Here is a 25,251-nt window from a genome sequence, read left to right as displayed (position 1 = left end):
ATAACTTAACTTTTAAGCTCTTACTCATTAGGACACTTTACAACAACCTCATATCTGACCCTAAAAGGCATTCTAATCCATAAATTCTCTAACTTTATGCCTTTGCATGTCTAAAGAGAGCTCAATCCCAAACCCTAACTTCTAGCATCACCAAAAACTCCATAACTCATTCATGGATGAAAGGAAAGGACCAAGCTTGCATTTTTACGACATCATGCACTCAAAATCCTCTGAAAGGATAACTCAAGGTATGAACTTTATACCTTCTGAAGATGAACAATGATGTGTAGATTCTAGATCCAAGAGCTTGAATGCACCACCATTTATCCAATGATCTTCCTTCACTACCAAGAACACTCAAAAATCACTCAAAAGCTTCAAAACTCACACTCAAGGGTTAGGTTTCCAATATTAAGGCTAAGAGGGATGGACGCTGGTCATAAGAAGGTCCAAGGGAGAATAGGATGCTTAAATAGAAGACACAACCATAAAAATTTAGGGTTTTAGGCACATCACTAATAAGCCCAACGTATTCAATGTTTACGCCCAACATACACAACAAAAATCGTGATCCTTAATTAACTTACGCCTAGCGTACACTTCGTTTATGCCCAATGTAAGGAACGTTTTGCAAAATAATTTCATTTTTAGGTTGAAAATGGAAATGCCTGGAAATGGGTGTTACAATTCCCCCCCCCCCCCCACTCAAATCAAACTTCTTCCTTGAAGTCGTTTATTGTGAAAAGATCAGGGTAATGCTCATGCATCTTAGCCTTGGGCTCTCAAGGTCTTCACCTTCCTATCTAGAATTTCCACTGACCTCTTGATTTAATTCAAGTGACCATCGATCTGAATGTCCTCCAAAGGAATCACAACTGTCTCATCAGCTACACACTTCCTCAACAGGAAAACATGGAAGGTTTCATGAATCTAACTCAACTCCTATGGCAACTCTAACCGGTATGTCACCTTGCCTACTCAGGTCACCACTCTAAAAGGGCCAATAAACCTGGGGCCCAGCTTGCCCCGCTTCCTGAATCGGATAACACCTTTCCAAGGTGATACCTTCAGGAGCACAAAGTCTCCAACCTGAAACACCAACCCAGAGCGCCGATGATCTGCATAACTTTTTTGGTCGCTCTGGGCCATTAGCAACCTCTGTCTGACCTGTTGGATAAGCTCTTTTGTCCTGATCACCGCCATAGTGCTCCTCATAACTCTTTGTCCGACCTCTCCCCATAAAATAGGAGTCTGACACTTCCTCTCATACAGGAGCTCAAAGGGAGGCATGCCAATACTGACATAATGGCTGTTATTATATGAAAACTCAACCAACAGAAGGTAGGAGTCCCAGATCCCACCAAAATTAATGATGCATGCTCTCAACATATCCTCGAGCATCTGGATAATCTGTTCGCTCTGCCCGTCTGTCTGTAGATGGTAGGCGGTACTAAATTGAAACCAAGCACAAATTCGGCACCCCATGGCGAGCCACTATCTCTCGAACATAAATCTTGGTCAATTTCTCGGCAGAAGAGCTCTCACATATGGCTAGAAATTGAGCACTCTTCGTCAAACAATCAACTATCACCTAGATAGCATCAAAAAACTTCGTAGTCTTTGTAATTTTGTAATGAAATCCATCATAATATGTTCCCACTTCCACAGTGGTATCTTCAAGGGATGCAACTTACCATGAGGGCGTTGATGTTCGGCCTTGACCTTCCGGTAGGTCAAGCACCGCTCTACGAACCACACCACATCCCTCTTCATACATGGCCACCAATATCCATGCCTAAGGTCATGATACATATTGGTAGATCATGGATGAATATAAAATCTCGACTTGTCACCCTCATCCTTCAACACATGCCGAGCCCCACCAACATAGGGCACCCAAACCCGACCATGTAGTGTCAATAACCCCCTACTATCAATATCGAAGGCCGAAACCTGACTAACCACCCGTTCACTCTTCTGAGTCTCCTCCTTCAAAACCTCTAATGCACATCTCTTATCATCTCCAAGACTGGAGTCACAATGGTCGTCCTCGAACACACATCCCAAATCTGAGTACTGACTATCCTCCGGATCTGAGTGTCGGCCACTGCATTAGCCTTGCCTGGGTGATACCGAATCTCGCAATCATAATCTTTCACTACATTAAGCCACCTCCTTTACCTCATGTTCAAATTAGGCTGATTCATAAGATATCAGAGACTCTTATGGTCCGTGTAGATAGTACCCCGTGATGGGTTTTGAGCATTCTAACACTCCTAAAGTGTACATGCAACCCTAGAAACCTTGGATCTATGTTTTACCTAAGACACATGCAAATTATTCTTTTCCAAGGTTTACTTCCTAACTAGCATACTATGGAGCATATGAATCATAAAACTAGTAGAAGTACTTACCTTTTTGTTGCTTGGATTCCTTGATAACCTTGTAAGCCTAGCACCTCAAGTGTGATGCCTCAAATGTCTCACACAACACCAAATACACTTAGGAAGACTTAGAGAGAAATGAACACTTCTTGAAATCGGCTATGCCCTCACTCTTATGCTTAGTGACCGATTTTGGTGAACAAGATGATCCTTATATAGTGTGTAACAACTAGGGTTACACCATGTAAACCCTCATTGTCATGACCTTTCATTTCCATGACCCATGGGTTATGTAACCACTATGGAGCATCCATGGAGCATCCTATGGGTTTTAAACCAACTTGAATATCCATGGAGCATTGGCCCACTATATAAGTTATGGATGATTTACACAATCAACCCATATATTTAATTAGTCTTCTTTTGATCACATAATTAATTCTGAATTAATTCTTGACCAATACTAATTAAATATTATTATTATTATTATTATTAATATATTAGAACTTATAATATATTAATAATCCATAAGTGTCATATTTCTCTCATTTAGTATATCCAAGTGCATGATGCCATGCAACCCAAATGGACCATGCTGGGTCGGGTCAAGTACATACCAAATACAGTTATGGACTTAGACACTATATCCAACAGTCTCCCATTTGGATAAGTCTAATAACTATAGTTGCAAGTATGACTTCAGGAACCGATAAGCAATCGTAACTCTTTCAAGGTCTCTCGGAACTGAGATGATGATGATATGCTATTTTAGATAAGTGATCATATCATCCTCTGCTCTCAAGATATCAGTCGGGCAAACACATGGAACATGGTCTTACTTATTGTCCAACATTTGTTTCTCAATCTCTGATTTGTTTCGACATAAAACTAAATGGAACACATCAATTAGGTTCTGACCGGTCCCGGTACATAAGTCAAAACCAAATCATCGAGGGGCCCATATATCGCTTCTATTTCTAGAAGGAACAGATAAACTTCGACTCATATGCTTGTACTGACTACTTGTTGAATTATGCACAAAAGCACGTTTTATAACATCGAGTTACCAATGCGTTTTCGTACAATCAATAGATAACCAACTCATAGTCAACAACTCATATCTCTAGGTTTGAAGATTTATATGATATTACCGTCTCACGATCACTCGAGATAAATTCCATGAAGTGATGCAAGTGAGCGTGGGTTGAATCCAATACTCAGGCCTTATGAGTACTCATGAATGAGCAACCACTGCTATGTCTAATGCACATTAGACAAATCATAAAAGCCAAATTCATGACAGTCTTAAATCAATACCTACTTCCAAAGTATGACTGACTGTGGAGAGTTTGAATAATAACATAATTATTCAGGAAGTCAAAACATGCAAAACTAAAACCATAGTAAACGATTAACATAAGATAGTAACACTTTACTCATAAATAAATAACAACTTTTATTTAATCATCAAATGTCAATTACATTTTACAAGTTCCAGAAAACTATCTAATTATTAAAACTAATATCATCCTTCAGCCCTATGCGCCTCGCATGTTGTAGATGCTTAACCCTACCCAGTCCCTTTGTGAGGGGATCTGTTGGGTTCTCATCCGATGATACCCTCTTTACTATGAGGAGTCCTTCTTCTATTAGATGTCTGATGAAATGGTATTTTCTGTCAATGTGCCAAAATTCTTTCGTGATCTCTTGGCTCCTTAGCTAAAACAACCGCACTTTCGCTGTCACAGAAAATTTCCATTGGCTTCTTTATAGCTGGTACAACTCCAAGGTCTCCGATGAAGTTCTTTAGCCATATTGCCTCCTTTGCTGCTATATACTATGATTCACAAGTTGAATCAGCTATTGTCTCCTGCTTGGAACTTTTCCAAGTAATTTCCCCTCCATTTAGGATAAAGACCCAGCCCGACTGAGAGCGGAAATTATCCCTATCAGTCTGAAAGCCAACATCGCTATATCCTTCCACTCTCAAGTCATCACTGCCACCGAGGGTAAGGACCCGATCCTTAGTCCTCCGCAGATACTTGAGAATGTTCTTTACCGCATTCCAGTGAGCCTTGCCAGGGTTCCCTTGATATCTGTTGACTATGCTCAAAGCAAAGGCCACATCTCATAGCATACATGATGGAGCCCATAGCGAAAGCATATGGTATATGACTCATCTCTGCTATCTCAACCTCTGTACTCAGACTCTGAGTCTTACTCAGCTTGGCATTACTCAGGTTAGGTAATTCCCTTTTCTTGGAGTTTTGCATGCTGAACCTCTTCAGCACCTTATCCAAGTAGGTACTTTGACTAAGTCCAATTAGTCTCTTACTCATGTCTCTCGATATCCTTATTCCTAGGATATAGGCAGCTTCTCCGAGGTCCTTCATAGCGAAACACTTCCCAAGCCAGGACTTAATTTCTTGCAAGGTTGGGATGTCATTTCCTATGAGTAGTATGCCATCCACATACAACACCAAAAAGCTAACTATGCTCCCACTAGCCCTAACATATACACATGACTCATCCTCGCTTCTCGAAAAGCCAAACTCTTTGACTTTCTCATCAAAGCAAAGATTCCATCTGCGAGATGCTTGCTTTGATCCATAAATGGATTTCTCAAGCTTACACACTCTATTAGGGTATTTTGCATCGAAAAAACCCTCTGGCTGAGCCATGTAAACATCCTCAGCCAGCTTTCCATTAAGGAAAGCGGTTTTGACATCCATTTTCCATATTTCATAATCATGAAATGCAACTATGGCCAGTAAAACCCTAATAGACTTAATATTCGCTACTGGTGAGAAGGTCTCATCATAGTCAACTCTTGTAGTTTGAGTAAACCCCTTCGCTACCAGTTACGCTTTGTAAGTGTGTACCGTCCTGTCGGTCTTCTTCTTGAAGATCCACTTGCACCCAACTGTCTTACGACCTGGTACATTGTCAACCAAGTTCCAAACTCGATTGTCATACATGGACTAAATCTCACTGTCCATAGCCTCCTTCCATTTTGCAGACTCAGGGCCTGCAATGGCTTCCTTATAATTATTAGGTTCATCCAAATCTATTAGTGTACTATCACTGGTAAATGTATCACCTTCAGTAGTGATATGATAACCATAACAAAATTCAGGCGTGTTCCTCACTCTAGTGGAACGCCTTGGAGGTTCAGACTTATCTATCAGCTCAACAGGAGTTTCCTCCTCAATCCGATAGTATTTGAGGTTCCTTCACCACTTGACTCTTGAAGTTCTTCAAGGTCAATTTTCCTCCCACTGTCCCCTTGGCTTATAAATTCTCTCTCTCTCGAAAGACTCCTCTTCTTGCTACAAAGACCAAATTATCACTGGGTCTGTAGAAGAGGTAACCAAAGGATCTCTGTGGGTAGCCGATGAAAATACACCTCTCACTTTGAGGTTCAAGCTTGCCATGAGTCTCACGCCTCACGAAAGCTTCACAACCCTAAATCTTGATGTGGTCTAAATTGGGAACTTTCCCAGTCCATATCTCGTGAGGTGTTTTTGCAACCTTTTTAGTAGGGACTAGATTAAGGATATGGGCGGCAGTCTCTAAGGCATACCCCCGGAAAGAGATTGGTAATGAAGCACGACTCATCATGGAACGAACCATATCCAAAAAGGTTCGATTGCGCCTCTCAGCCACACCATTCAGCTGTGGTGTTCTAGGAGGTGTCAATTGTGAGACAATCCCACATTCTTTAAGATAGTCAAGGAACTCAATGCTAAGATACTCTCCTCCTCGATCGGATCAGAGCATCTTGATATTGCTACCCAACTAATTCTCAACTTCCTATTTAAACTCTTTGAACTTTTCAAAGGTTTCTGACTTATGCTTGATTAAGTAGATATAACTATATCTACTGTAATCATCAGTAAAAGTCACATAATAACGATTAGCATCCCTTGTGGCAGTTTTGAAGGGTCCACACACATCTGTGTGTATGAGGTCCAATAAACCTTCACCCCTCTCACATGTGCCAGTGAAGGGTGACTTTGTCATTTTTCCAAGTAAGCAAGACTCGCAACTATCATCCGACTTTAGGTCAAATGATTCCAAAGCTCCAACCTTTTGGAGTTGGCCTATGCGCTTCTTGCTGACATGTCCAAGACGACAATGCTATAAGGATGCTTTATCCAAGCTATTTGAAGAATCAATATACAACACATTATTCCCTAGATTGTCTACAACATTCACAACTTCATATACACCATCACAAGGTAATGCTTTAAAGTAAAATACGTCATCGTGATAAACATTAATAGCACCATTATTATTATTAAACGAAAATGTAAACCCTTGTTTGTACAAGCCATGGAAGGAAATAATATTTCTCGCCATTTCGGACGAGATCTAAAACATTTATTCAAATCTAACATTAACCCATTATTGAGAAATAAGGAATAAACTCCTATCTTGGTAACAGGTGATGCTTTCCTATTGCCCATGACTAAGTTTATCTTCCCGTGCTCCACTTGCTCACTTCTTCTTAGGCTCTGCAAATCAGTACAAATGTGAATACCACAACCTGTATCAAGCATCCAAAAATTAGCATTAGATGAGTAATTATACAATATTGTATAAATACCTGCTTGGGTGGGTTTAACTTTCCCATCCTTTACATCTTGCAGGTACTTAGGTCAACTTCGTTTCCAATGCCCCTTTCCTGACCAAAGAAACATAGTGCTTCCTTAGGGTTTGAGGAAAGAGTGATGGGACCTTTCTTTGTCCCACTTAAAGAGGAACCATCAAGGGACCTTCCCTTGGTACCCTTCGAAGGGGTTTTCCTCTTCTTCCCCTTTCCCCGACCAATTGCCAGAAAGGAGCTGTTGAAGGAGTAGAAGTAACAACCCTTTACTCTTAAGGTCATTTTCAGCTATCCTTAAGAGTCCTTGAAGTTTGTTAAGTGTGACTTCCTCCTTGTTCATATGATAAGTCATACGAAAATGATCATAACTTGGAGGTAAGGAATGGAGAATGATGTCAATCGCCATGTCCTCAAGGAAGTCAACATTGAGCTTTAGCAACCGGTCAATGAACCTTTGCATCTTCTGCAACTGACCGGTGATGGGTTCACCATCCTTCATTCTGGCTGTTATCATGCAGGAGATGATTTCATACCTCTCCTGACGCGCACTCTGATGCTACCTATCCATCAGATCCTGGTGCATCTCATAGGGGTAGAAATCTTCATAGGATTTTTGAAGTTCGGGAGTCATGGTGGCCAACATGATGCAGGACACTTCAGTAGCATCCTTCTCATGTGCAAAAAACTCCGTAAACTCTTCAGGAGTAGAAGTGGCTTCATTCACAACCTTAAGCTCCCTATCGAGGACATACTCCTTGTCCTCATAGCGGGTAATCATCCTAATGTTTACGATCCATTCATTGAAGTTGGATCCATCAAAAGTGACTTTCCCACATAAGTTCATAAGGGAAAAGGAGCTTGTAGGGTTTGAGCCAACAACATTGTTGGAAGACATGTGAAAGAAAGAAAGATAAGTTTTATTAGATAAAGAGTCCTTAATAAGTCACCCAACTGAAATATTAAGGCTAAGATCCTACAACCTACTTATAACTGGAAGAGGGATGCCGTAATCCAAGTTATAAAATAGTTGAAGGTAGGTAAATGACGATTTACCGATTTCCACCATAAATGAAATATTTTAATATTAGGTTTTATTGGGTTTGAAACTCCTAGATCTTTTGAGATACATTGAACTTTTCAATGGGATGTTTAAATCTCGATTGGGGCCTCTCAAGTTTGTGACTGGGATGTCGAGGATCACAAACAAGGTGTGAATAACCATGTAAATTGACTTGGTACCCTTAACTATATTACCTAATCGATGTGCTGGTTAACCATACACGCTCCACCGATCTATAATAAAGTCAAGTTACCCTTTGCCACTCTTACTAGCCCTTATTAGTGTGCCCGTTAACCACATACGCTCCACTAACGACTTGGTAAGGTACAAAGTGTAATTTCATGGATTAGCACCTATTTCACATTTTCTTAAAGTAACTAAGATTGGGAATTAATAATGTATAGTTACTTTATAATTTCATTATACTTTTAATGAGGATTAAGGTCCTATCCTACCTTTTTCGGCTAACGACCCTCCACCAGTCAAGGAAGCGGTGGGTGAGAGTGGACACCCATTAAACCGCCATTTTATAGGCAGTAACCTTATACCCCCCTTATAGACCGACTTTGTGAATGAGGCCTACTAATGGTAAGACTGACTTATTCTTATAAATATATATATATATATATATATATATATATATAATAATTAAACTCTTAATATTATAAAAGTATAAGGTTTGAATTTTAAACTCTTAAAATTCTAAGTTTTAATTTGGAATTAAAGTATTAGAGCGTAAGACTTTAAAAATTCCAAAACTTGAGGGCAAGTTTTGAAACTATTTCAAGACTTTTCATCTTTCATAACTTATGAGTTAATTGAGTATTACAAATGAAGACTCTTCATTTTTGTAACTCATGTGTTCTTTTAATGGATTTATTAAAGTATGACTTTTGGTTATCCATAACTTGAGGACAAGTTATGGACTCCATTAAAACACATCAATGATCATGAATTAAACTACCAAGCAAGAGCAACTAATTCCTATGATCAACTAAACACATTTAGGTATTTCCCTTGGGCGACATTTAGGTGGATGAACACCTGAAGTATCTAGAAAAACCAGTTGTGATCCTTGATAAAAATATGAATACCTTACACAACAAGGTGGTGGGATTGGTGAAGGTGTGCAATGGAAGCATCAAAAGGGTTCCGAATGGACATTGGAACCCGAGGAGGAGATGATGGAGAATTACCCCGAGTTATATGCGGTTGTGGACTTCAAGGAAGAAGTCTGATTCTAGTGGGGGAGAGTTGTAACATTTGTATCTTTGAGGTATTTTTTAAGTTAACTAATAAAATTTGGGTTGTCACGACGTGGTGGAGGAACCACGACGACGTAGTATACCATGATGAATCATGAATCCCATTTTGATCCCCACGGCATAGCAATATGTTGGCCAAGACGCAGCGACCATCTGATGGCAAAAACCCTAATTTTCGGGCCGTAATACCTATTTAAAGCAAATTGAGGGATAGGGTTTGCTCACCCTTAACCGAAATCACTCTTAAACCTCATAAACCCTAACCCTAATCCCTCTTTGTGATTCTTGGATTTGTTTTAGTGCTTTTGATAGATTGAAGACGAAGAAGAAGAAGAATGTAACGACCCAAAATTCAAGACCAAAAATTTCGTTTTATTTAAGTTATCATTACATAAAACCATGAGTATAAAATTCACAATAATATCTCATGTCAAACCAGTGTGAATAATCAAGCATGTCATCATAAAATGATATCAGAGTGTAATCCCAAAGATCTCATGCGTGGAAAACATAGTGTGATGCGCTGCGATCGAGCCGACTCCTTTCCTTTGAAAATAAAGTACCTGAAACCATAAACAAAACATGTAACCACGAAGCTTAGTGAGTTTCCCAGAGCATACCACACACACAATCCACATATCATATATCCTGTTAGCTATAAAAGCTACACACATATCATATATCCTGTTAGCTATAAAAGCTACACACATATCACATAATCCATGCATACATAAAACCTGTAATAATGCCATGGGCTACCCCACACGGTCTTTACCTAGGACTGCCATGGGCTACCCCACATGGTCTTACATCCAATGCCATGGGCCACCCCACATGGTCTTTACCTAGGACTGCCATGGGCTACCCCACATGGTCTTACATCCAATGTCATGGGCTACCCCACATGGTCTTTACCTAGGACTGCCATGGGCTACCCCACATGGTCTTACATCCAATGCCACGGGCTCCCATCGGGGTCTTCATGCAAAACACATAATCACATATCATATCAAATCACATAATGACTAACACATATATCATAATCACATAATGGGCAGGCCTTGGTGCTTTAGACCCATAGGTATGGTGAGAAGACTCAACTGGCACTGCTGAAGTCCCGCAAACTCAATCCCACACTGCTGAAGTCTCGCAGACTCAACCCCAACTGCTGGATGTCACATTCCCGAACTCACAATCACCGTTGCATCACACTTCATCCATCTCTGCTGACAAATCACCTCCGGCATAACATTCTTCTCCGGTGCTCACGAATTGCCTTCTAATCTAACGAAGCCTCCCTCTTCGGCATAGCTTCAACAAGCAAACAATATTCAACCATATACCTTCATCAATCGACTTGTATATGTATATCTTTGTTTGTAGTTCAATGAAGACGATCAAGCTTCATGTTTCATTCATCAATCATCTTTATTTACTCTGATATACTTCCTGTGTGGAACTCGCATGAACCCAGATTAACAAATGAACACTACTCAAAGAAATCAACTCCATTACTACACTTGTTACTCGCCAGAAAATGAGTTAAAACACCTTGAAGCATCAACGAAGTCTCATCACCACAAGTTTGGCATCCGTTCCAGCACACTGCTTGGTCGTCGGAAACACACCCATCGCCACCCACTTCGCCGAAAGCCATTTCCGAACTCAGAAATCTTGTCACTCTTCGTGTTGACGTAGCCCCAACCAAATCAGAACCATGCCTCATATAAAATCCCACCATCTTCTTCGCTCTATAAACTCTGTTTCTCTCGTACCTGCCATTGTGATCCCTTCAGAGGTCTAACCGAATTTCTTATTCCCTTTTTCTCCTCTCGATTTCCTCTACCCTTAGCGGCTCACAAAACAAAAGGAAAATAATTAGGGTTGAATTGAAAGAGACAACATGTCCAAATTTTGGAATTTGGCATACACCCCAAAACAATCAGGAGGATATACCCATGTATAGGATGCGTCCAATGAAAGGGACAACATGTCCAAATTTTGGAATTTGGCATCTCGGGTCCCTGGTGTTCGATCTTATGATAGAATCTACCTTAATCTCGATTACTTTTAACAAAACTGATTTCTAACAATTGCTCAATACCCCTTATACTTATATTCCATTATAATGATGTTTAACTTTCTGAAGCCAATAACTTGCTAAATTATTATTGATTTTGGCAACAACATTATAAAATAAGTATAATTTATATCTCGGGGTTTTATAGTTTTTATTTATTTAATTTCAAATTGGATGTTACAAAGAAGAAGAATAAGAAAAAGAAAAAGAAAAAGAAGAAGATGAAGGTGTTCTAGTGTGTTGGTTCAATAAGCAAACATCATCATCATCCTCTTGTGCGTTCTCTGGGCCCTTGTAAGTGTTCAAGATCTAATATTTTTGGTTCTAAGCTTATATATCTAGGTTTCTTGTCCATTTTATTCATTATTGTGGAATTTTGATTGAAAGGATTCCATAAGGTTCGCAACTTTATGGATCCTTGAGGTCCCTTTGAGGTTATATGTTATAGATCTGGAGTTCCTTGGAGTATTTTGGTCCCATGCATAAGTTGTGTTCATTCTTCTATATTTTGACCTAAGAAGGAAGAGACGTGTATTGGACATGTGTGTCCATAAAGCACCAATCTTTATGATCCATTAGGTAAAGGAAAGCCATCTAGAAAACATGGAGGAGTGTCTTTAGTGATTAAGAAATTAATGGATTAGGCATGCTTCTTCAGGCCTTTAAGAACCTAGGTTTAGAGATCTTGTATTATTGGGAGGTCTTAATGGATAAAGTTTGAGACTTTATCCATCAAGAACTTAGGAAGGATTAGATCTAAGCTTTGGAGCTCTTGGATTTGGGAGAAAACAACTTAACACGTTAAGCCGTTCAGACCCAGTTCCCATGACGTGGCATTTAGGTTGCCACGACGTGGCGACTGGGGATCAGTTGGACTATTTTGACATTTTGCGACCACGACGTGGCCAAAGGGAGGCCATGATGTGGAGGATTTCTAATGTTAATTATTGACTTTGACTTGGAAGTTGACTTTGGGTGTTGATTTTTTACCTAGGTTGACTTTTTGTTAAATTGCTAGTTTAGAAGGTGAATTAAGGTTTCATCTTGTATGGTTGATTAGGCGGTGTGTAGCATCCCTTCCTTGTCTGTGTGTGAGCTGTTGGATTTTGATTGCATTTTGTAACACCCATAAAATTCATAAAAATTTAAAACTATTTCAAGCATCCAAAACCATTACTTATTACGAAATGTTTTCAAAATAGTTTCATATCAGAGTATCCCAGAAATCAAAGTCATAAAATGTGAGGAGGTGCATGATCAAGTCTTCGCCTTCCCGCGATCATCCGAAGTACCTGAAACAAAATCCAAAACTGTAAGCCTAAATCTTAGTGAGTTCCCCCAAAATACCGATACACAACAAATAGCACACATAATAACAGCATGTAATGGGTCCATAGCTTCCCAGACTGGATTACCCCTGAGCCCACAATATGAGTCTGGCTTGCCTTACATGCCTACAGCTCACATATCGCTTGCTCCCGAGCCCACAACATAAGTCTGGCTTGTTCTCGAGCCCGCAGCTTATGATTAGCTTGCCCCTTCAGTCCTACAACTGAAATATAAATAATCAGCCCTCAGTGCGAGTCTGGCATGCTCCCCTGGCCCTCAGCTCACATCTGGAATGCTTTGGAGTCCTCAGTATGAGTCTGGCATGCTCTTCCTAGCCCTCAGCTCATATCTGGCATACTCTAGGCTTTGTCGGTTACCACACGGAGCAGTACAACCTCAACCCTACCCACACAACATGTCAATATGTAACAACTAAATACACATACAGGTAATCAGACAGTATCACAGGTAGTCCTACAAATCTAACAGACTAACATATCAACTAGCATGCATCTTTAACTCACACTCAGCATATCAACATCTATTAGGATATCAATCTAATGGGCCAGCCTTGGTCCCTTCGACCCCTAAGTATAGTGAGGAAACTCACCTTACAAGCGGTGCTGAACCGATAAAATTGAATCCTAACTCACAGCTCCGAACTCAACTACCTGTAACCACCATAAGATCAAAATACCCTCAGAAGTCAAACTTGGTCAACCATGGTTAAAGTCAATAGTCAACTGTCAAGGTCAACAATCCATGTTGACCCAACTCGTCGAGTGAATCTACTGACTCTTTGAGTTCCTACATATCTCAGAAGATCGGGAAAAACCCTAACCAACTCGTCGAGTTATCTCACCAACTCTCCGAGTTCACTCAGAATCCATAAAGCGGGAAAACCCCGACTCGAATCGTCGACTTGGCTAAGCAACTCGTCGAGTTCTCTCCCTGTTGCACACATTCGAATGGTTCTTCGATTCCAGGGACTCTAAGGCTTAGATCTGCACCCCTAATGTTCCTTAAAGGATAATGTTTCCAACTTTATCCTCTGATTCCATCCTAAACGTCCAAAAACTCTTAATCACGCCTTGTAAACCCAAAGGCTTAACCATTAAGCCCAAGAACTTGGAGATCTGGAATCCATTCTTTTTCAGAAGAGGTTCTAACCTCAAAGACGTCCCAAAGATTGAAGCTTTATAGACATGCATTTCCAATGCATGTCTTGAAGGCAAAATGGGCTAAAAAGAAGAATTAAGCCCTAATATCCATGCATGGTACCAAACTTGATCAAAAGTTAGATCTAACCCACTATGAGGATCCCTTGCCCTGGAGATTCATAAAGTTGCAAGCTTTATGAATCTCCATGCATGAACATCTAAGAATAAGGAGGGAAAAGGGACAAAATCCAAGATCTAGCTACGCATGTACATAAAAATCGAGTTTTGAATACTCACAATAGTCCACCTCAGTGCTAAAACGAAGATGCCTGCTAAATCCCTGCATCTTTCTCACCAACTTCTTCTCTTCTTGCTCCAAAGTGTCAACTAGCTCACAATATGGAAGGAAAATAGAGATTAGGGTTTGCACTATCGATATTAGGGTTTGGAGGTTGATAAGGAGTCGGCCTCTGTGACTTAAGGAGATTATATAGGGTGTAAACCCTAAAAATTAGGGTTTTCATAATTTGGTGCCAACTTGTCGAGCTGGGCCATCTAGGTCTCTACACGACGGGTTAGGGCCTCCAACTCGTCAAATAGGTCTTATGAAATGCATAAAAACCCTTAAATTTCATACCTAGAATTCGGGATGTTAAAATTCTCCCCCACTTGATCTAGGCTTCATCCTCGAAGCCTGTTGCGATGAACAACTCTGGATAATGTTGCCGCATCTCGGCCTCCGGCTCCCAAGTCCATTCGGATCCCCTCCGATGCTGCCATTGTACCTTTACCAAAGGTATTTCCTCTTTATGTAGAATCTTCACCTTCCTTTCCAAAATAGCCACCAGTCTCTCTACGTAGTTTAGGCGCTCGTCGACCTGAATATCATCCAATGATACAATCGCCTCCTCATCCAATACGCACTTCTGCAACTGTGAAACATGGAATGTGTTATGGATCTGAGAGAGCTCCTCCGTGAGATCTAGTCTAAACACTACCTTGCTAACCTTGGAAATAATCCGGAATGAACCAATGTATTGGGGACCCAAATTTTCCCTCTTACTGAAGCGGATCACACCCTTCCAGGGTGAGACCTTCAGTAACACCATGTCGCCAACCTAAAACTCCAACTCAGATCGGCGCCGGTCGGCGTAACTCTTCTGCCGACTCTGAGCAGTCTGCAACCACTGCCTAATTTGTTGAATCATCTCAGTAGTCTACAAAACTACCTCGGTCCGACCCATCACCATGTGACCAAATTCACCCCAACATACTAGGGTGTGGCATCTTCGTCCATACAAACAGCTCAAAGGGTGGAGCACCAATACTATAATGAAAGTTGTTGTTGTAGGAGAACTCTTTGATATTTGCATAATTAGCCATATGTTTAGCATATATTTTTATTCATTTTTAGCTATTTATGTTCATAATGTGGACAAAAGGTACTTAATAATGCTTAAATTGTGTTTTCAGTCCAAAGACTTGCTTGGAAGCAAAAAGGAATAAGGAGAAGCGATTAGAGACCAAAGAATGAAGAAAAAGGAAAAACCACACACTGGTACTCGGCGAGTCCACGCACAAACTCGGCGAGTCCATGAGAATGTTCCCGAAGAAAAGTCAAAAATCCTTACCGTACACGGATTTCACACTGGTACTCGACGAGTCCACGACCTACTCGTCGAGTAGCCCCTGTTTTGTGATAACTATAAATATGGGGTCTTAATCTGAATTGGGGGACTTTTCTGGCTTCCTTGGAGATAGAGCTACGATTAGAGAAACCTTTGAAGCCCTGAAGAACCCTAACCTTTTATCTTTGAAGTTTCGAGGCGAATTAGGTTATATTTTCCACTTAATCTTAGGATTGAATTATGTTTAGCTTAATCAAATTCGTGCTTGAGCTTGTTTTCTTTGTAATCATGAGCTAAAATTCGGATGGTTTCTATTTAGGAAGAACCTCATTACTCCTATGGTTTAATTATTACTTTTGTTAATTGTTATTTGGTGATTTTATTAAATTAAGTTTGTTAAAGAACCCTATGCATTAACCACAACTATTTTCTGTTAATTGGAAGACAATTAAGCTGCATGAACATCTCTTAGTTGTTAACCTCATATGTTTATGTTACCACTTTATCATATGTCTAGAAATAATGAACATGAAACTAGAATTAATAAGAGAATGGGTAAATTAATGTGTAAGCTTGTTTGAGAAACCAACAAACAAGAGGTTAATTGAAACACCCACTTGATTAACCAATTACAAATCTTATTTAATCCAAATAATTGAACTAGGGAATTAAGTAGTTTAAACAATTGGCCACTGCTTGAATTGATTAATTGTCTAAGGGTTAGTATTAGTGAACATGAATCAAACCACTATAGTTGGTAACCAATAACAATTAATTTATCACATTTTTACACAAATAACCATAGGAGTGAATTGGTTGGACCTAAACAGAAACTCTTTATCAAATTTGGTGAATTTTTACTTGTTTTAGTTTTTAGTTAATCACTTGTTAGGTGGTGTGTTTAAGTTTCTAGTCTTGTAAAACTAGAGAAAAACATTTATTTTTATTATTTGCTTAGTTAAAATTAGTTATTAGTTTAATTTCCGTTCCCTGAGTTCGACACTCTACTTATCCAACTATACCACTAAAAGACAGGTTCACTGCCTTTGTGTGCTAAATTTATAATTTAGAAGTACGATTAAAACTAGTGCATTTCACACACATCAAGTTTTTAGAGCCGTTGCCGGGAAACGGTTCAAAAATTAAATCTAATTCCTAATTTTATCGATCCTTTATGTGAGTTTTCTTGCACAAAGTTAATTTTTTTAGTCATTCAGTAAGTAGGTTAGGTTTTAGAATCCATTAGTATTTTTTTCTGAATTTTTACCTTTCGTTTTAATTTTTTTTATAAAACACGCTACTCGCCGAGTGCACTCGCACCTACTCGGCGAGTACCCTGCTGTTTGAAATTTATTTTTTTCGTTTACTTAAGTTGCATTTTTTTTTCTTTTTAGGTGTTTTTCTGGTTTTATTTCAGGACTTTCATGACCAGAGGATCCAACACTCCGCTGGTACCCCCGCTTGAAGACCCGGAATCCGCATTGAGAAAGAACAAAGGCAAGCACGTGGAAAGCTCAAATACACCTAAGAAGTCACCTTTGTCTAACTTGAAGACTGTTTTTGGGAAAAAGAAGAGCAGCAAATCAGGAGCTTCCAGCGCATCTTTAGCAGGCGAAGACTTGATCAAAGAAGACACCGAGTACGACACCGAGGAGGAAGAAGAACCTACATTCGGGCACGACTACGATTCTGGCGACGAGTTAGAACTTACCATGGCTAACATTGATGAAATCCCCATGGGAGAATGGAAGAAGAAGATCTGTGATGACATTGGCCCGAGACTTGTGCAACCCGCAATTCCCGCAACTACTACTTTTGAGCTTAAGGGTCACATTCTTGCTTTACTCAAGGAGATCCCCTTCACCAGAAAAGATCATGAAGATGCTTACATGCACTTGGATGAAGTCAATGATGTGGCTGATTATTTCAATGTTCCAAATGTGCCTCGGGAAACTCAGCTACTTCGCATGCTTCCGGTTACTTTGAAGGGTGCTGCAAAGGATTGGCTTAAGTCATTGCCCCCGGATCGATCACTACATGGGCCCAAATGAAATAAGAATTCATTGATCAATTCTGCCTGCCATCCAAGATATCCAAGCTCAAGAAAGCCATTGCTAACTTTGAACAACAAGCAGGAGAGTCACTATATGAAGCTTGGGAGAGGTACAAGAGCTTGCTAAGGAATTGCCCACATCATGACCACAATAGTCAACAAGAAGTCTCCATATTTTATGATGGAGTAAATATTACCACTAGGAAATTACTTGACTTGCAAGGTCCACTCACAAAGAAGGCACCTCTAGTAATAAAGCAATTGATTGAAGAATTCTCTAAGCATTCTAGAGAATACCATAATCCAAGAAATGATGTGACTAGGGGGCCGCCTATGCAGCTTCAGAAGACTTGTCAGCAGTCATGGCTATGCTAAAAACCATGGATAGGAGGATGGATAAAATGGATCAAACGATACATGCTATTCGGGTGGGTTGTGAGAATTGCAATGGGCCTCACCTTACTAGAGACTACGACTTGGATGAGAATGACAACAAAAAGGTGCAAGTTTGTTACTCAAGTGGGGACCGATATGATGAAGATTGGTGCAAACCAAAGAAGGAGTGGCTCCATTATGACGAGTACAAGAAGGCTAAGGAGGAGAAGTTCAAGCAAAACGGAAGAGGTTTTTACCAAAAAGAGGAGTCGGCACAAAAAAGAAAACCAAGTTTGGAAGAGATGCTTACCAAGTTTGTAGCTGCTTCAGAAAAGAGACATAATGATCATGATGCTACAATCCAAGAAACAAGAACCATGCTTAGAAACTAGCAAGTGTCTATCCACAACATTGAAACACAACTTGGGCAACTTGCTCAACAAATCAATCAAAGATCACCCGACAGACTTCCTAGTAAAACCGAAAACAACCCACGAGGCGCGCACATAAACATAGTCACAACAAGAAGTGGGAAGATAATTACTCCTCTGGCCCCCATTCAGAATGAAGCACCCAAAGACTTGCAAAAGGAGGATGCAGAAAAACAAAATAAAAATAAAATTCTACATGACACAGACTCTGCTCGCCGAGTTCTAATATGGACTCGACGAGTCCACTGCCAGATTTGAAAGAACAAGTTCCTGAAAAGCCCTTTCAGCCTCCAATGCCATATCCAGCCCGAGCTAAGAAAGAAAAGCAGGAAGAGGAGTACCGGAAGTTTCTCGAACACATTAAAGCCCTTCAAATCAACATACCCTTCATTGAAGCCATCGCTCAAATGCCAAAATATGCAAAGTTCCTCAAAGAGCTTCTAACCAATAGAAGGAAGATGGAGGAGGTGAAAGAAGTAGTTCTTAATGAAAACTGCCCAGCTGCCATGTTAAACAAATTACCAAAGAAGAAAGGTGACCCGGGAAGCTTGACTTTGCCTTGCCAATTTGGCAACTTGGCCACCATCCATGCTTTGGCTGGTTCGGGAGCAAGTGTGAACCTCATGCCCTATTCATTCTTCAAGAAATTGGATCTCCCGGAACCAAGGCCAATCTGCATAGCAATTCACTTTGCAAACAAGACAATCACATTTCCAAGAAGAATATGTGAAGACTTATTGGTCAAGGTGGACAAGTTTGTATTTCCCGCAGATTTTATAATTCTAGACATGGAAGTGGATCCTCAAGTCCCGATCATCCTTGGAAGACCTTTCCTCAATACGGAAAGTGCTATAGTGGACATGAGAGACTCGAAGCTTACTTTATGGGTAGGAGAAGATTCAGTACCTTTCGGGGTTGATCAAGCTATGAAGCATGCAATGAATAGTGATGACATGGCATTCTCGATTGACATGTTTGATGAATTGATGGAGGAGTGTGATAATGAAGATTCCAACAAGTACACTATCTTTGATGAAGAATTTGATGCTGAAAAAGACTTACTGGAGATCGAGAGGCTGCTGGAAGAAGCTGAGTATGAAGAAATAAAAAAGCAATCTGACAGAGATACTCGGTGGGTAGGGCCGATCTAATCGCCGATTCCATGTGAAGAAAAGATGGAATTCGTAAATTCAGCAACTGACTCGCCGAGTCCTTCTCCTGCACTCGGCGAGTACAACAAGAAGAACCCAAAAACCGAGCTCAAAACGTTACCAAAGCACTTGGAGTATGCTTTCCTTGAAGATGGCCATCAAAAGCCAGTTATAATAGCCTCTGACCTCTCCGAATCTGAAAAAGAAGAACTAGTTCAAGTAATGAAGAAGCGGAAACGGACTATAGCATGGAGCATTACCGACATCAAGGGAATAAGTCCCTCTTATTGTTCACACAAGATTAACCTGGAAGAAGGAGCAAAGACGGTTGTGCAGCACCAAAGAAGATTAAACCCAAACATGCAAGAAGTAGTCAAGAAGGAATTAGTCAAGCTCTTAGATGCAGGGATCATTTACTCTATTTCCGACAGTCCGTGGGTGAGTCCGGTCCAAGTGGTGCCCAAGAAAGGAGGAATGACGGTCATAACCAACGAGAATAATGAGCTTATTCCGACACAAACGGTAACCGGTTGGAGAGTGTGCATCGATTATCGAAAGTTAAACGATGCCACTCGTAAAGACCATTTTCCCTTACCTTTTATTGATCAAATGCTAGAACAATTATTGGGCCATAGTTTCTATTGTTTCTTGGACGGCTTTCCGAGTTATTTCCAAATACCCATAGACCCCATGGACCAAGAAAAGACCACTTTTACTTGCCCAAGTGGGACTTTTGCTTATCGATGCATGCCCTTTGGGTTATGCAATGCACCCGCGACATTTCAACGGTGCATGACAGCCATATTCCATAACATGGTTGAAAAATTCATGGAAGTCTTTATGGATGATTTTTCTGTTTTTGGATCTTCCTTCCATGATTTCCTCAATAACCTTGATTTGATGCTTGCTAGGTGTGAAAAGACTGACTTAATTCTTAATTGGGAGAAATGTCACTTTATGGTCAAGGAGGGTATAGTTCTAGGCCACAAGGTTTCCAAATCGGGAATTGAAGTGGATCGGGCAAAGATTGACACCATTGCCAAATTACCTCCACCAACTAATGTGAAAGGCATTAGAAGTTTTCTTGGACACGCGGGTTTTTACCGACGTTTTATAAAAGATTTTTCTAATATAACTAGACCTCTAACACAATTGCTTTTAAGAGATGCACCATTCAATTTTACTAAAGAGTGTTTAGAGGCGTTTGAATTTTTGAAAGAAAAATTGACTAATGCGAATGATAAGTTGTACTGAAATGCAGCCATGTGCTCAGTTCCTCGTGGAATTCTTGCCATAAACAAGAGGTGAACAAAACATCACAGTCTGAAACAATAGAGACTGGAACCCCATGACGAGCAACGATCTCGTGAATATACACATCGTCCAGCTTCTCGGCCGATGATCTCTCCCGAATGGGCAGAAATTGGGTACTCTTGGTTAATCGATCCACGATGACCCAAATATCGTCGAAACCCTTTTCCATTCTCGGCAATTTGGTGATGAATTCCATCGTGATCTATTCCCATTTCTACATGGGAATCTCTAGAGGCTGCAACTTGCTATGTGGCCTTTGATGCTCGGCCTTAACCATCCTACAGGTCAAACACCTCTTGACGTACCAGGCGATCTCCCTCTTCATACAAGGCCACCAGTAACTCAGTCTCAGATCCCAGTACATCTTGGTGACCCCGAGTGAATAGAGAAGCGAGACTTATGCGCCTCCTCCAGTACAATCTGTCTGACCCCACCAGACATCAGAACCCATACCCGACCACAACGGGTCAACAATCCTCGACCATCCTGCAGGAATCTGGTCATCTCACCCCTAATCCTCTCTAGCTTCCAGTTCTCCTGTCATACATCCTCGGTCTGAGCTTCCCTAATCAATCTCACAAGTGAAGAATCCACGGATATCCTCATACATGTTGCTGGAGCAGAAGATCTAGCCTACTTGTGGCTCAGGGCGTCCGCCACAACATTCGCTTTACCCGGATGGTAAAGGATCTCGCAGTCATAATCCTTGACTACGTCCAACCACCTACGTAGCATCATGTTCAGGTTTGGCTGGTCCATGATGTGTCTCGAACTCTTGTGGTCCGTGTATATGGTACAACATACCCTATAGAGATAATGTCTCCAAATCTTGAGAGCGAATACAACTGCTCCCACCTCCAGATCGTGTGTGGGATGTCTTATCTCATGCGGCTTCAACTGCCGTGAAGCATAGACTATCACCCGTCCTCTCTGCGTGAGGACTGCTCCCAATCCGACGATCGATGCATAACATAACACCACGCAATCCTCAACTCCCTCAGGGAGTGTCAAAACTGATGCCTCGCAGAGTCGCTGTCGTAGACTCTCAAATGCAGTCTGCTGCTCAAGGCCCCACCGGAAATCCACCCCCTTCCTCGTCTGACGAGTGAGGGGTACTGTAATTTTGGAGAAATCATGTATGAATCTCCGGTAGTACCCTGCCAATCCCAATAAGCTCCTGATATCTGAGGGAGATTTCGGAACCTCCCACTGCATAACCGCCTCGATCTTGGCCGGGTCGACAAAAATCCCCTCCTGGTTAACGAAATTTCCAAGGAACTGAACCTCTCGCAACCAACACTCACATTTTAAGAACTTGGCATACAACCATTATCGCCTCAAGACTCCCAATAGCTCACGAATATGCTCCTCATGATGCTCTCTGGTCTTGGAATGTACCAAGATATCATATATGAACACGATGACTAAGCGATCGAGCATCAATCTGCATACCCGATTCATCAGATCCATGAATACTGTCGGCGCGTTAGTGAGCCCAAACGGCATCACCACGAACTCGTAATGTTCGTAACGAGTCTGGAACGCGGTCTTTTCCACGTCCCCCCCCCCTCACCCTGAACTGATGGTATCCGGACCTCAAGTCTATCTTGGAGAACCAAGATGCTCCCTATAGCTGATCAAAGAGATCATCAATCCATCGAAGGGGATAACGGTTCTTCACCGTCAGTTTGTTTAACTCCCGGTAATCGATGCACATCCGGTGTGAACCATCCTTCTTCTTGACGAAGAGAATCGGCGCTCCCCACTGAGAACCGCTCGGACGGATGAACTGCTTGCCTAACAATTCTTGCTGTTGAGATGACAGCTCCTGCATCTCTGGTAGTGCCAGTCGGTACGAAGCCTTGGCAATAAGAGCCGCACCTGGAACAAGGTCGATCCTGAACTCGACCTGCCTCTCCGGAGGTACTCCGGGCAACTCCTCCGGAAACACATCGACAAACTCGCTGATGACTGGAACCTCTGAAACTGATCCCCTGAACCCAACCCGGTGCCCTCGCCATAGATAAAACAGGGAAGAATATATTCAACCCTAAAATCTGCCGCCAATGAATATATTCAACCAATAACAGAAATCGACGATGCCAATAAAAAAATTTAAGCTCAATCGATTATTAAGGAGGAATAAGTTTGTAGATCCATGACGAGATAACATGAAAAAACAATGAATGAATACGAAATACGATGATATGTGAACGTGATGTTGAAGAATGGATGAATAAAGTTGATGAATTAGTTTCTCTTTCCACAATTAGTGTGGAAAAATGATAAAGAAAAAAAGTAATAAATGATTCCAAACCCACATAGTGCAACATATAACGCGTCCAATAAGGCAACCACGTAATTAGTTAATGGCATACCACTACTAATTTGTGTTGAAAATATACATGTGGCCATGTACTGGTTGTTAGAGGTGAAAGGGACTAACGGAGCATGTTATAACCCATTGTATCCCCCCCCCCCCCCCCACCCCAACAAAAAAAACCCTAGGGACCATTTAAATCTAAAGTTGAAAGATGGATGGACTACAATGTTATGTTTCCTATTGTCAACTACGAGACTTGAACCATCAACCCTTTAGAAGAGAAAAACTTTTTTGAAGAGTGTGTGACACAGTCATGAAAGAGGTTGCTTTGCATCATCGTCAAATACGTACCCTCTCCCCCGAACCTAAAAAATCAGAAACCGTAATGGATGGTGAAAGGATAGCTAATACACACCATATAAATCATGCTAATAAACTCTAGTTTTATCTAATACATGACTCGTGACTTTAACCCTCATTTTATTAAAATATTCGATATAACTAAAGCAAAGGCCCTTTTATTTAACCCATTTTTTAAACAAAATATAAAAATGTTATATACTAGTATTTTGTAGTGTTATCTATATCCTGTTTTAGGCTATCAATTTCCGTTATAAATATCCCAATCAACCAATGAAGACGTATAAGGTTCAATTAAGAAAATTAAATATAAGATAGATTCAATCAATCAAAACTTCAACTTCAAATATGAAAGAAAAAAAGGAACAAGATAAATTTGGCAATTGCAGACGTGAGAAACGCCTTGCTGACGTCACTTTATCCACGAATGGGAATTCTGTTCACCGAAGCAGATATGGTTTCACGTGAAAGTTAAGCATTGCCCACGTCTAGCTACAATTTAACTGGGTCAACATTTCCTTTTATTAAAAACATAGATAAAATAAATATATTTTTGTGTTTTTTATTAACTATTTAAATAATCATAGTAAATTAAACTTCTATAATGATTCATGAAAGACATAGATGTGGGTGGTTTAAATACGTGTATATGTCACATATTTTGTGAATGTTTTAATCAAATGTATATATTTCTTTTGTGTTTTAGCATTGACAGATCCAAAATAATAATTATACAACACGTTACACATATACACATGTGATATATGTGTATACATATATCTGTATGTTTGTTGGATAAGTTTTCTTAATATATTTGGATATGTAAATGCTATAAAGCACAAAAAGATATATGTTTTATTTTAACTATGATATAAGCAAATATGTATAATACTAGGTGGTTCTAAAAGCATCAATAAAGAAGTTTAAAAGTCGTCATAAGGTAAGTGTCATGGCTGTAAATTATAATATTTTCTCATATGAGTCCCCTTTCATTCCATATATTCAAAATATATATACAAGCGTACAATACATAACATAAACGGGTCAAACATAAAATGGGCCAACAATATACATAAGATACATTCATTAAAATATACATACGCTAACAACCCCCCGCAGTTTGAACGGGGGTGAGAATCATGAACGTTCAAGCTGGATTGAAACTCAAGGAACAATGGAGACGGAAGACTATTTGTAAAAATATATGCATGTTAGGATGAAGATGGGACATGAACAAGCACCTAACCCGTGGCAACTTTGTCTCGGACAAAGTGCAAATCAATCTCTATATGTTTTGTGTGTTGATGATGGACGGGGTTGGATGACATATAAACAACACTAACGTCAGGGGCAGAGCTTCAACATATATATATATATATATATATATATATATATATATATATATATATATATATATATATATATATATATATATATTTGGGGGGGGGGGGGGGGGGGAGGGGGAATATAATATGTATAAAAATCGGTGAACAAAGGGTCCATGACCAAAATTTTATATTTTTGGGCCTAATATGTATGAAATTAAAATAGAGGGGCTAGTTCTAACAAAAAATCAGATTATGAAATTTTATATTCTTTACCTCTATTAAGCTCCGCCCTTGACTAACGTTATCACAATAAACAATAGTAGCTTTGGCAGACATATAGTGAAGCTCGAGAAGAAGATTACGAATCCAACATGTTTCAGCCACAACATTTGCAACACTTC

At 40.2% G+C, this 25,251-nt stretch overlaps 1 non-coding gene across 1 annotated transcript; it reads right to left on the bottom strand.

The window, feature by feature from the left end:
• Positions 1-17,610: 17,610 nt before the first annotated feature.
• Positions 17,611-17,717, bottom strand: LOC145065146 (small nucleolar RNA R71). The gene has a single exon (XR_013688295.1). It is a non-coding gene; the product is annotated as a small nucleolar RNA R71 (small nucleolar RNA).
• Positions 17,718-25,251: the final 7,534 nt, after the last annotated feature.

The sequence above is a fragment of the Lactuca serriola genome, chromosome 7 (assembly GCF_051521515.1).
Source record: "Lactuca serriola cultivar US96UC23 chromosome 7, Lser_US96UC23_V15, whole genome shotgun sequence".
In the NCBI taxonomy this organism is placed as follows: Eukaryota; Viridiplantae; Streptophyta; class Magnoliopsida; order Asterales; family Asteraceae; genus Lactuca; species Lactuca serriola.
Note: the sequence above shows the minus strand (reverse complement) of the source record. Positions and strands in the feature narration are given on the sequence as shown.